This window comes from Triticum dicoccoides, chromosome 5A (genome assembly GCF_002162155.2).
Source record: "Triticum dicoccoides isolate Atlit2015 ecotype Zavitan chromosome 5A, WEW_v2.0, whole genome shotgun sequence".
Lineage (NCBI taxonomy): Eukaryota > Viridiplantae > Streptophyta > Magnoliopsida > Poales > Poaceae > Triticum > Triticum dicoccoides.
The window spans coordinates 359,988,518-359,994,700 of NC_041388.1; positions in this window are offsets into that span (position 1 = coordinate 359,988,518).

Genomic DNA, 6,183 nt, shown 5'->3' on the forward strand with positions numbered 1-6,183 from the left:
TCGACAAAATAGCACTAAGTTGCGTTCGTGTTTGAAGATATGCAGTTGCAGTTAGGGAAGACACTTGCACTTGTGTGCCTAGTGATAGACATGCAACTCCCTCTCCTTCGACAAAACACCATTAAATTGCACTCGCGTTGAAGACATGCCATTGCAGTCAGGGGACACACTTGTAGTTGCGTACCCAGTGGCAAACATGCAATTACCCATGCCCTACAAACATCACTAAGTTGCAGACATTTTGAAGACATGCAATTCCAATCGAGGGTGATACTTGCAGTTGTGTGCCTACTGACAGACATGCAACTGCCTCCCTCACCCCAAAGACAAAACACCACTAAGTCGCAGTCGCGTTGAAGACATGTAATTGCAGTCGGGCGACACTTGTAGTTACGTGCTTAGTGGCAGACATGCAACCGCCCCATCCCTGACAAACACCACTAAGCTACAGTCACGTTGAAGACATGCGGTTGTAATCGGGGGCGACACTTGCAGTTACGTGCCCAGTGTCAGACATGCAATTGCCCACCCCCAACAAACAAGACATGCAACTGCCTTCCTCACCTCAAAAGACAAAAACACCACTAAGTTGCAGTCGCGTTGAAGACATGCAATTCCAATTAGGGGTGACACTTGTAGTTGTGTGCCTAGTGACAGAATGCAACCGCCCCCTCCCCAACAAAGACCACTAAGTTATAGTCACATTGAAGACATGCAGTTGCAGTCAGGGGCAACACTTGCATTTGCGTGCCTAGTGGCACACATGCAATTCATTCCCCTCCCCCTGCGGACAAAACACCACTAAGTTGTAGTCACTTTGAAGACATGCAGTTCTAGTCAGGGTCCACACTTGCCTATCTAGGGAAAACATGCAGTTGTCCTACTCCCGAGAAAGCACCACTTCTGCCCTCAAGTTGCAGTCGGGGACGACACTTGCAGTTGTGTTCCCTAGTGGTAGACATGCAATGCCCCCACCCCCCACACACAGCACACCACAAACACCATAAAGTTGCAATTGCGTTAAAGACGACCAGTTGCGGTTGGGGGTGAAACCTGCAGTTGCATCCCTAGTGGCAGACATGCAACCCCCACCCCTCCTTCGAAAAACACCACAAAGTCAGCCGCGTAGAAGACATGTAGTCCAGTCGGGGCGACACTTGTAGTTGCATGCCTAGTAGTAGATACGCAACTACCCCTCACCCTTCGAAGAAACACCAGTAAGTTGCAGCCACGTTGAAGGCATGTAGTTGCAGTCGGGGGCTACACTTAACCCCAACAAAACACCACTAAGTTGATGTCGCATTGAAGACAGCTACAAGCAGGGGCGACACTTGGAGCTTTGTATCTAGTGGCATACATGCAATTGACCTTCCCTTACCTTTTTCTTTGCATGTGGATTAGAACACTTATAATTGCACGCCGACACTAAGAAGTGCAATTGTACGTGGCAATTTCACAACATAAATGCATATTACAGTGGTCTCGACTTTTGGTGTTTTTGCACGTGGATCAGAAATAAGAAAATTATAAAAGAATACAAAAATGTAAAATTATGAAATGCGTGGGCATGTTCCCAAACTCATCTTCGCACACACGCCACCCCAGTTGTGGTCGCGTTATATGATGACACACAAGTATATGGGATCCTCGTAGTCCTCCCGATAAGTAAGAGTGTCGAACCCAACGAGGAGCATAAGGAAATGACAAGCGGCTTTCAGCAAGGTATTCTCTGCAACTGCTGTAAGTAACAGTGATAGATAGTTTTGTAGCAAGATAATCTGTAACAAGTAACAAGTAAAAATAGTAGCAAAGGTGCAACAAGGTAGCCCAATCCTTTTTGTAGCAAAGGACAAGCCTGAAAGTTCTCTTATATAAAGTAAAGTGCTCTTGAGGACACATGGGAATTGTCGGCTAGTCATGTTCATCATGTTTAGTTGATTAGCGTTCGCTACTTTGATAATTTGATATGTGGGTGGACCGGTGCTTGGGTGTTGTTCTTACTTGAACAAGCAACCCACTTATGATTACCCCCTCTAGCAAGCATCCATGACTATGAAAGAAGAATTAAGATAAATCTAACCATAGCATGAAACATATGGATCCAAATCAGCACCTTACGGAATAACACATAAACCAGGATGTAAGCTTCTGTCACTCTAGCAACCCATCATCTACTTATTACTCCCCAATGCCTTCCCTTAGGACCAAGTATGGTGAAGTGTCACATAGTCGACGTTCACATGACACCACTAAAGAAAGCAACAACATACATATCATCAAAATATCGAACGAATATCAACTTCACATGACTACTTATAACAACACTTCTCCCATGTCCTCAAGAACAAAAGCAACTACTCACAAATCATATTCATGTTCAAGATGAGAGGGGTATTGAATGTCATTAAGGATCTAAACATATAATCTTCCACCAAATAAACCAACTAGCATCAACTACAAGATGCAATAAACACTACTAGTAACCCACAGGTACTAATCTGAGGTTTTGGGACAAAGATTGAATACAAAAGATGAACTAGGATTTGAGATGAGATGGTGTTGGTGAAGATGTTGATGAAGATTGGTCCTCCCACGGTGAGAGGATCGTTGGTGATGTCGATGGCTTCGATTTCCCCCTCCCGGAGGGAAGTTTCCCCTGCTAAATCGCTCCGCTAGAGAGCAAAAGTGCTCCTGCCCAGGTTTCGCCTCAAGACGGCGGCGCTTCACCCCGAAAGTCTTCTCTTTATTTTTAGGGCAAATGGCTTCATATAGTAGATGGGCACTAGAGGCTGATACGTCTCCAACGTATCTATATTTTTTATTGTTCCATGCTATTATATTATCTGCTTTGGATGTTTTATATGCATTAATATGCTATTTCATATTATTTTTGGGACTAACTTATTAACCTAGTGCCCAGTGCTATTTTTTGTTTTTTCCTTGTTTTTGGCTTTTACAAAAAAATCAATATCAAACGGAGTCCAAACGGAATAAAACTTTACGATGATTTTTCTTGGACCAGAAGAAACCTAGGAAGCTTCGGAAGGAAGCCAAAATACCTACGAGGAGGCCATAAGCCGTAGGGGCACGCCCTAGGGGGCGCCCCTAGGCATGTGGTCCCCTTGCATACCTTCTAACCCTAACTCTACCACTATAAATTCTCAAATATCCCCCCTACGTCAGGTGGCACACCAAAAATAATTTTCCGCCGCCGCAAGCTTCTGTTCCCGTGAGATCCCATCTTGGGGCCTTTTCCGGCACTCCGCCGGAGGGGGATTCGATCACAGAGGGCATCTACATCAACCTTGCTGCCCTTCCGATGAAGCGTGAGTAGTTTACCACAGACCTAAGGGTCCATAGCTAGTAGCTAGATGGCTTCTTCTCTATCTTTGATCTTCAATACATTGTTCTCCTCGATGTTCTATGAGATCTATTCGATGTAATCTTCTTTTGTGGTGCGTTTGTTGAGATCCGGTGAATTGTGGATTTATAATCAGATTATCGATGAATATTATTTGAGTCTTCTCTGAACTCTTTTATGCATGATTGATATAGTTTAGTATTTCTCTCCAATCTATCGATTTGGTTTGGTCTACTAGATTGGTTTTTCTTGCAATCGGAGAGGTGCTTTGTGATGGGTTCTATATTGCGGTGTCCTCACCCAGTGACAGTAGAGGTAGCGAGGCACGTATTGTATTGTTGCCATTAAGGATAAAAAGATGGGGTTTATATCATATTGCTTGAGTTTATCCCTCTACATCATGTCATCTTGCTTAAGGCATTACTCTGTTCTTATGAACTTAATACTCTAGATGCAGGTAGGAGTCGGTCGATGTGTGGAGTAATAATAGTAGATGCAGAATCGTTTCGGTCTACTTGTCATGGACATGATGCTTGAAGAAAATATGCCCTAGAGGCAATAATAAAGTTGTTATTTATATTTTCCTTATATCATGATAAATGTTTATTATTCATGCTAGAATTGTATTAACCGCAAGCTTAGTACATGTGTGAATACATAGACAAAATAGAGTGTCCCTAGCATGCCTCTACTTGACTAGCTCTTTAATAAAAATGGTTAAGTTTCCTGACCATAGACATGTGTTGTCATTTGATGAATGGGATCACATCAATAGAGAATGATGTGATGGACAAGACTCATCTGGGATCACATCAATAAAAATGGTTAAGTGTCCCTAGTATACCTCTACTTGACTAGCTCTTTTATTGCTATTGCTTTCTTCATGACTTATACATATTCCTCTGATTATGAGTTTATGCAACTCCCGAATACCGGAGGAACACCTTGTGTGCTATCAAATGTCACAACATAACTAGGTGATTATAAATATGCTCTACAGGTGTCTCCAAAGGTGTTTGTTGGGTTGGCATAGATCAACATTAGGATTTGTCACTCCGAGTATCGGAGAGGTATCTCTGGGCCCTCTCGGTAATGCACATCACTATATGCCTTACAAGCAATGTGACTAATGAGTTAGTTATGGGATGATGCATTACGGAACGAGTAAAGAGACTTGCCAGTAACGAGATTGAACTAGGTATGATGATACCAACGATCGAATCTCGGGCAAGTAACATACCGATGACAAAGGAAATAACATATGTTGTTATTGAGGTTTGACCGATAAAGATCATCGTAGAATATGTAGGAACCAATATGAGCATCCAGGTTCCGCTATTGGTTATTTACCGAAGATGTGTCTCGGTCATGTCTACATAGTTCTCGAACCCGTAGGGTCCGCACGCTTAATGTTCGATGACGATTTGTATTACGAGTTATGTGTTTTGGTGACCGAAGTTTGTTTGGAGTCCCGGATGAGATCACGGACATGACGAGGAGTCTCAAAATGGTTGGGAGGTAAATGTTGATATATTGGAAGGTGGTATTCGGACATCGGAATGGTTTCAAGCGGTTCGGGTATTTTACCGGAGTACCGAGGGGTTACCGAAAACACCGGGGGAAGTATTGGGCCTACATGGGCCTTAGGGGGGAGAGAGGGAAGCCCGCGAGGGGTGGCGCGCGCCCCCTCCAAGGGAGTACGAATAGGACAAGGAGGAGGGGGCGCGGACCCCTTTCCCTCTCCCTCTCCCTCTCCTTCCTTTCCCCCTTCGGGAAGAAAGGAAAAAGGGCCCCTTGGTGGCCGGCCTCCTCCTCCCCTCCTTTATATACGGGGCAGGGGGCACCCCATAGCACATCAGTTGTTCTCTTAGCCGTGTGTGGTGCCCCCCTCCATAGTTTACTCCTCCGGTCATAGCGTCGTAGTGCTTAGGCGAAGCCCTGCGCGGATCACATCACCATCACTATCACCATGCCGTCGTGCTGATAGAACTCTCCCTAGATCCTCTGTTGGATCAAGAGTTCGAGGGACGTCATCGAGCTGAACGTGTTCTGAACTCGGAGGTGTCGTACGTTCGGTACTAGATCAGTTGGATCGTGAAGACGTTCGACTACATCAACCATGTTAAACTAACGCTTCCGCTTTCGGTCTACGAGGGTACGTGGACACACTCTCCCCTTCTCGTTGCTATGCATATCCTAGATAGATCTTGCGTGATCATATGATTTTTTTGAAATTGCATGCTACGTTCCCCAATAGTGGTATCGGAGCCAGGTCTATGCGTAGATGATATGCACGAGTAGAACACAAAGAGTTGTGGGCGATAATAGTCATACTGCTTACCACCAATGTCTTACTTTGATTCGGCGGTATTGTTGGATGAAGCGGCCCGGACCAACCTTACATGACCACGTTCATGAGACCGGTTCCACCGACAGACATGCAACTTGTTTTGCATAAAGGTGGCTGGCAGGTGTCTGTTTCTCCAACTTTAGTTGAATCGAGTTTGACTACAGCCGGTCCTTGTTGAAGATTAAAACAACACACTTGATGAAAAATCATTGTGGTTTTGATGCGTAGGTAAGAACGGTCCTTGCTAGAAGCCCGTAGCAGCCACGTAAAACTTGCAACAACAAAGTAGAGGACGTCTAACTTGTTTTTGCAGGGCATGTTGTGATGTGATATGGTCAAGACATGATGTGATATAAGTTATTGTATGAGATGATCATGTTTTGTAAAAGTTATCAGCAACTGGAAGGAGCCTTATGGTTGAGGGAGTCCTGGATTAAGGGGTCCTTGGGCGTCCGGGCTATGTAACATGGGC